This window comes from Patella vulgata, chromosome 7 (assembly GCF_932274485.2).
Source record: "Patella vulgata chromosome 7, xgPatVulg1.2, whole genome shotgun sequence".
Lineage (NCBI taxonomy): Eukaryota > Metazoa > Mollusca > Gastropoda > Patellidae > Patella > Patella vulgata.
This window is the reverse complement of record NC_065885.2, coordinates 53,906,759-53,915,472: the sequence shown is the minus strand read 5'-3', so window position 1 is coordinate 53,915,472 and position 8,714 is coordinate 53,906,759.

The following is an 8,714-nucleotide window of genomic DNA, read 5'->3' as shown; positions in this document are numbered from 1 at the left end:
CTAGCGAGCCAGCGTCTTACCCACTAAGCCATCGTGATCCCCGAGTTATATATAAACAAATCATTGATACATTTTCCTTGCAATATTACCTAACAAAACAAATTAATATTAAATACCTTAAAGAAATAACTAAAATAAGAGTCTCAATCCATAATCTCAACATCGAAAAGGGAAGATATAACAAAATTAAAAGGTGTGATAGAATTTGTACAAACTGCAATTTAGAAGATATTGAAGATGAATATCATTTTTATACGCCCACATTTTCATGTGGACGTATATTGTCGTCGCCCCTGTCCGTCCGTCCGTCCACAATTGTTTGTAAACAGCCTACAGGTCACAATTTTTATCCGATTTCAATGAAACTTGAAATATAGCTTTATCACCCTAAGATCTCGGTTCATTTCGATATTGGCATGTATCGGACTGTAACTTCATGGATTATGGCCCCTGATTGTATGCAAAAATCACGTTTTTAGCTTTTGAACACTGTAGAGGTCACAATTTTTATCCGATTTGGTTTAAACTTGAAATGTATGCTTATAACCCAAAGATCTCGGTTCTTTTCGATATTCGCGCATATCAGAACGTAACTTCCTGAATTAAGGCCCCTGATTGTACGAATTGCATTTTTAGCTTGTGGACCCTATAGAGATCATAATTTTTATCCGATTTAAAAAAAACCATATTATTATATCACCGTTACACCCTAAGGACGGCTGAGTTCAAATTTCGTGAAAAACGGCCCACAACTGACAGACAAAATGGCCGCCGTTCGTTCTCAAATAGCGTAAAAATATGGCATATCAAGGTTGTGGACCCTATAGAGGTCTCAATTTTTATCAGATTTTGTTGAAGCTTGAAATGTAAGTTTATAACCCTAAGATCTCGGTTACTTTTGATATTAGCGCATATCGGACCGTAACTTCCTGAATTATGACCCCTGATTGTACGAAAAATTGCGTTTTTAGGTTGTGGCCCCTATAGAGGTCATAATTTTTATCCGATTTAAAAAAAAACGTATTATTATATCACCCTAAGGACGGCTGAGTTCGAATTTCTTGAATATCGGCCTAAAACTGACAGACAAAATGGCCCATTATATACGGTTTTAGGATTAAATATATAAAGAAGTACGTTTATTTACCAACCCCAGTATTTATAAGTTAATCCAGCTAATAAATACTGATAAAACTAATGAATTAATTAATCTAGGGAAATTTCTATATTTGGCAAACATACAACGTGCATAGAAAAACGTTTGCTCTCCTGTATTTCTAACTTATATATTTAAATATCTAACCCAGTTTGATATGTGTTGTATGTATGTATTTGATATTGTTTTTGTACATATTGTATTTAGTTATTTGTTTGAACTGTATGTTATACCTGATGAGTCTTTGACTTAAAAGGAATAAAGAATGTGAACTTGAAATACAGCCGGCTCGCGCAGAAGGGAAGGTGTTTTTTGATTGGTTGATATGTTATTTTGATTGACAGCTGCGATCCGTCAATTAAGGAGGAAGATATCGGATATCGTGAAAATCAGTAACTGTGACGAACCCAATTCAGTGGTTAGATAGCCTTCAGAATGGGACATTCGTGTGGATATAAACCTGAAAATCTGTCCTGGCGATCAAAATCATGGGGGGGGGGGCGAGACCTATTCGTTCACCCTATACCCCCCCCCTCCAATTCCACTGCCATGGGTTTGGAATGAAATTTAACGTTCCACTGTTCTGCCCCGAACTAGGCTAATGAAGACGGGCATACGCCATACTCTTATATCGAATTCAAACTATCAAGCGATCTTTTACGTGCACGTCAATGTGTACACGGGGCCTCGGTTTTCCGTCCCATCCGAACGGCTAGACAGCTGTCCTTGTCAGGCCCTCGGTCCTGCATCACTGACAAGGAGGAACCACGCCGGGAAGTCTGGATGAACTTTCTCGGCCAATGCAGTGATCGAACACCCGACCTCCAGGCTAGCGATCCAGCGTCTTATCCACTTAGCCACCGTGACCCCCTCCATGGGTATGAATAATGCAAAGATTGCATATAACGTAATGGAAAATCTATGGGCTTCCTATAAAGTTTAATCATGTATAGAACAGAAAATGTTGTAAATAATTCAAATGTTGTTTGTTGTGCGGAGATTTTGGTTACCCAATAACAAGTAGATACAGATTGTTATAAAAATTCTTTATTAAATTATACATGTTCTCTATATGCTATGCAAAAGATTCTCTAAACAATTATGATTCGTGTTTGGTATTAAATAACACCTATTAGCACTTTAAAATTCCATAACTATTAAAAGCAAGCTGGACGGTGACATAGTTTGGGGTAATAATAAGCAAATCAGTTTTCAAAATTGAGAACGACGATTATATATATATATATATATATATATATATATATACAGAAATATTAGCAAAACCGTAAAGCTGCACAACTTTCTTTCACGGTATACGATGAAAAGATAAAAAGTGTGCCGACAAAAACTGGTTTTAACATTGGTTTAATAACATTTTAAAGTATTTTTCGTCCGTCTTGGGACTATTCATAAATAATGTCATTGTGTAAAGATGGAAAAATGCCAGTCCTAGGATACCGAGTATGTCTATTTACAAATAAGGGTCCATTTTCAATATTACAATCCCGTAGATAGATGCGTGGACGTCTCTCCTATGTAGAAATTTAGACACCCATTGCAAGTCAAGACATACATGTATATGAGATTTTTTGTGTTACAATTCATATTGTCGTTGACACTAAACGTAAACTTATGAAAATTATATTTGTTATTTGGCGTAATATGGTCGCAACATTTACATCGAAGATCCGGGCATTTAGATACATATAAATAAATATAAAAATGACATAGATAGAATTTCGATCTATACGAAGCGCTTTCAAAAGATATAAGGAATCTATCTCACTGCTCGAACTAGAACATTTGATGATATATACTATTCAAAAAAAGTAGGGGATATTTGATTTTGGGGGCATAATACTAAAATATGCAAATGACTACGAAAAAAGTCACTATAGAACCTAACAGAAGAAACATTTCCAGTTACATGTGACGCCCAAACGCACCAATAGCTACCGCATGGAATGCAGGTGATGCTTGGGATCATCATGGGGGTCCAACCCAAGATTTGCACGACTCTGACTTTGAATGTTACAGTCATTGTGGCATTGAATTCCAGGGTGGAAACATCAGTTTAATTGTTTTAGTGACCAGAAAACAAATTTTGATATGCGTCGGCTTACCCAAAATGAAAGGTTACGTGCCCTTGGCATGCTACAGATCGGCACAACACAGGCGGTTGTGGCGCGGACGATGAATGTTTCTCAGTCTGTCATAAGCAGGCTATGGTCCAGATACCGTGATACACAATCTGTACAGGACAGACCACGCTCAGGTCGACCAAGGGCGACAACTCAAGCCCAGGATCGATTTATCCGTACCCTGGCCTTGAGAAATCGTGTCATCACAGCAAATCAGATCAGCGCTCGTCTTCAAACAGACACTGGTGTGAGAGTGAGTGGCCAGACGATTCGGAATCGACTGCATAGGGGTCACCTTCGCGCCCGACGTCCTCGCGTGATCCCTTGTTTGAGAGATCATCACATTCAGGCAAGACGTCGTTGGTGTAGGGATCGTCAACACTGGGATAATCGACGCTGGAGCAATGTGATGTTTTCAGATGAGTCAAGGTTCACTGTTGATTTTTTGGACAGACGTAGGAGGGTGTGGCGTCGTCGAAACGAGCGCTTCCAAGACGTTAACGTCATCAGACATGATCGATTTATGGGTGGTTCTGTTATGGTGTGGGGAGGCATCACTGTTGCTGGAAGAACGGCTTTACATGTTGTTGCAGGGCGTGTTACAGGCCAGTACTACCGGGACAACATCTTGGCAGTCCATGTTGTGCCGTTCGCACGACGTCATGGCCGCCGTTTCATCTTCCAGGATGACAACGCAAGATGTCACAGGGCCAGGATCGTTACAGGTTACCTCCAACAACAGAACATCACCACATTACCTTGGCCAGCACTGAGTCCCGACCTCTCCCCCATCGAGCATGTCTGGGACATGCTTGGACAGAGGTTACGTCAACGTCAACAACGTCCTGCCAATGTCCAAGAACTTGCTGCTGCGTTGCAACAGGAATGGGACAATCTGGACCAAAATGACCTTAGACGTCTCATTAGGAGTATGCCATGTCGGATCAATGCTTGTTTGGCAAACAGAGGAGGATTTACCCGTTACTGACTTGGTTGTGATGCTGTGGTAACTTTGCTGTTTGACCCCGGGTATCATTTTACCCTTATAATGGTCAGTCTGTGCCTTACTTAGTCTAACGATCATTTGGAATAAATCGATGAATGTGAACTTCATTTCATTTTGTCATTTGTTTCTTCGTCAGTTTCATTAGGTGACTTTAATAACACTTAAAAATCAAATATCCCCTACTTTTTTTGAATAGTATATTTCATACTGAAGAACCTTCAGTTCGCGGTAAGCAATTTCCTTATGTGACTTCTCCCAATATTTATTTATTGATAAAAAAAACAAAACACACGTACATTTTACCCGGAACCACGGAGTTTCCGCCCTGTTCTTCATCGAATGGTAACTATCACGTGTTCTGCTACGTGCACACCAACACGTGGACCTAGTTCTTTTTTACTCCTATCCGAACGAATAGACGTATTTCCTTGCTAGGCTCTTCATTCTACACGACTGATAATGGAAACCATGTTGGGTTTTGGCACGAAACCCAAATAGATGAACCAAGGAGGTCAACGTGTGATGACAGATCTGTAAAACCAATTAATAAAATCTTCAATTTTGTTCATGCTTTGGTTGATCACTATACTATGGACATCTCATTAAATGGGAGAGAGAGAGAGAGAAATTGGGTTTAACGTCCACTCGACACAAACTAGGTCATTTCGGGACTAACATATGGTTTAATTTTATTTCAATAATTCGCTTGCGCGTTGGTGTCTTTAGCAGTAGGAGGAAACCGGAGGACCCGGAGAAAACCCACGAGTTTGGACAGGCGACCCTACCCCTTGACATGTACAAACGGGGATTCGAACTCATTAAATGGGATAGATATTATATCCTCATTAGTGAGGCAAAGATTAGTCTGAAGTTAATGAAACAAATGAAGTAAATAATGAAATGTGTTTTTTTAACTTATGTTTAAAACAGAACTTCGGCCATTTTGAGACTAACCTATGGTTATTTTTCTTCTTTGTTCTGTGAACTCTGGCGATGCATTGTTGTTGGACAGTGCTGTTTGCGTCTACTCTTTATCGAATTCCAACTTTTAAGGGTTCTTTTACATGCACATTAATCCGTACAAGGGTCGACCCCGTCTATCAGACAAGAAACTGAAAGTCCAAGAAAATATTTAAAACTTGAATATAAAATCAAGTAAAATGAACATCCAAATATTGTAGGGTACTGGGACAGCATTTTCTCAAACATAATATACACAATGAACTGAACTGAAATGGGGTTTAACGTCCTACTATTCTGCACCGACTTTACAGTCTACAATGGGGATATTTGCCCAGACAGCGACACTTCGAACTACTCTTACATCGAATTCCACACGGGACCTCGAATTTTCGTTCCATCCGAACAATATACGTTGTCTTTTGCCAGGCCCTCCGTTCTGCACCGTGTTATGGGTCGCATGTCATTAACCACCCTATTAAAGACATACTGTATCGAGAAGAAACCTTTGATAAGAATTCCACACAGGACCTCGATTTGTCGTTCCATTCGAACCAATATACGTTGTCCCTTACCAGGCCCTCCGACCTGCACCACTAACGAGGGGGGGGGACGCCTAAAAATCTCGATGAAATTTCTCGGTCAACATTGGACCTCCGGGTTAGCAAGCCAACGTCCTACTCACTGAGTCACCATGGCTCCCCCAAACCTAATATAAAAGGTAATGTAGATATTGTACAATCAATGTGTCATAGTAACATTCCAATATGACCAGCTTATGCAGTGTATGTGTCGCATCTAGTTCGATACGCGAGAACTTGTTCCTTTTATTCTGATTTGTCATCTAAGCTTCAACTACAGGGATACTTGCCCACTAAACTTACAAAAACCTTTTAAAAGTTTTATGGCGGTCATATTGACTTGATTAGTGAATATAGCATGCCTCTCTATACTATTTTCCTGATTAATTTAACACTGTTTATCACGTGCATTTTGCATACGGATAGTCCATTGATCAATTACGGTAGCTTGGATGCAGCTATGGCGGTTGTGACGTCAGGCCAGGTTAGCTCACTCATCCGGACACCTGTTACCACTGTTTGTCGTGTATTTTATGCACGGTGAACAGTCCATTTGCTGATTACACTATTTTGCCGATAACGTTTTTTAGGATTTCGAATTTTGTCTAATAGTCTGGATTGTTCGTACTTGGTTTTATTTTATTTATACAACACGTCGCTACTACAGTTCGTCTACTTGAAATGAAATGAAATGAAAAGAAATGAAATGGGGTTTAACGTCCTACTGTTCTGCTCCTAACCTGGGCTAATGAAGACGGGCATACGCCATACAGTGTGCTATGAGGGAAATTTTGCCCGGACAGCGGCACTACGGCCTACTCTTATATCGAATTCCAACTGCCAAGGGATCTTTTACGTGCACGCCAATGTGTACACGGGACCTCGGTTTTTCGTCCCATCCGAACGACTAGACAGCTTTCCTTGTCAGCCCCTCCGTCCTGCATCACTGACAAGGGAGAACCACGCCGGAAAATCTGGATGAACTTTCTCGGCCAATGCAGTCTACTTGAATGTTTTGTGGTTCAACATAGTATGTCACGAATTTCAGTTAGGTCGAGTCAATCAGGTGTGTTGTAAATTTCACGCTTAAAAATTAGGTCATAGTTTTCAGAGATTTCAGAAGGTCCTACAAGTGCCTACAACAATAAAGAAGAAAAGTAGTCATTGACGACTGCGTTAGTTATACTTTATAGGCGACCATAGCTGCCAAAAATTACAACTTCTAATTAATCGAAGTCAGTGTATTTATTCCCGGTAATTTTCACGAATTGTGCTGATGTACTTCGAGTGAAAACTTTTTAAATTCTTATCTGAATTATAAATTAATATTAATATTAATATTTTTTCAAGTCAGTTCTTCAGGTTCTATCAGTCATAGTCCCTGTTGCGCTTATTATTGGTATAGGTGCATAAAAAGTCAATTTTACTTGGTGTATGGAAGACAATCTCTAACAAAATTATCTTCTGAATATTGACTTACAGCCAATTGGTGATAATTTACAATAAAGATAACCTGTCAGTTTCCATTGAAGTAGAAGGGAGAATGTCTCCTATAGACATCAATAATGTGCCTGGATTAGGACAAGTTGAGGCGAAGAGTATAATAGAAGAAAGGGAAATATTAGGGATTATTACGATGACAGATGCAACTGAGGTCACGGGGTTGCAACCTGATATTTGGCGCAAATGGGTTGATGAGGGCCGTGTTACCCTTGGCACCGTCTTTGATGGCAGGCAAGTAGATGCCCCACAGGCGTTGACTTTAGCCCAGTTTGAAGCTAGTCAATCGAAGCTTTATGATCAGATTATTAGGAGGTATGATGCACAGTTTGCGGTACAGTGTGAAGCAATCGAAAATCTTGTTGGCGAGGTTACTTCGGTGTTAGAGCGCTTTGGGTTACAGTTGCCCATGTCAGAAACAATGCCGACAACTTCCATTCCTATCCTATCTGACCCAGTTAAACTACCACATTCCAGTGAAACTGCAGACCCTGTGATCAACAACATATTGGGCGCCATTCCAGAAAGCAGTAAGAAAGGAAAGTCTTTATCCGATCACATATATTAAGAGTAATGTTCAGTCTTCGGTCCCTGCTGATGGCTATCATACTAAGATTCTCGATTCGCATAAAAATCCAATGACTTCTACTTGTTAACAGGAAAGGCTTACTTTGCCCTCGCTTTCAATCCCTTGATGCCAGTTGTTAATTCTCAACAAGCACCAGGTTCTAAGCCGGGTTGTGATGAGAGGTATTGTACCAATTTTCGACCAGTGTCACATGTTCGCACCAATGCTTTCATAGACAGGTTGAAGATTTCCCGTCGCGAAATGTCCACATCTTCCTTTTCGTCATCTGAGGTGGAAACTTATACCCCAATATCCCTTTTCCGGATTCAGCTCTCCAGTGCCCAATCGGGGGTATCAGAATTCAGGCTACCGCACTTCTTCTGATTGTAGCCAGTCTCAATCTCCTAACCCTTATATCCATCCACCTCAAGATGCGCGCAATACATTTGACCGCGCTCTTCTGGTCAGCTGTCCCAGTCACCATCTTGGTTTCGTCCCCACTATCCTTCACGTAAGCTACCTTGGAATCCTCGGCGTTCACCAGGTGGTGCCGCCACGGAACAACACGCACATTGGCAATCAATTTCTAGGGACAGAAACGATCCTTTAAACTTCAGTCGGCTGGCTGTGAGGGTGTTCAACCAGTCTTAAAAACAGAATGTCCAATTCTGTTCGAAGGGATCCGTCTGGGTTGAGGTTAATTCTACTAGTCCAGTTGTTTGGAGACAAGTTGATACAGTGATTAATACTGCTGTTATGGTTTCCTTGGTTTTAACTTCCTTTTTGAATGGGGTGGAGAATG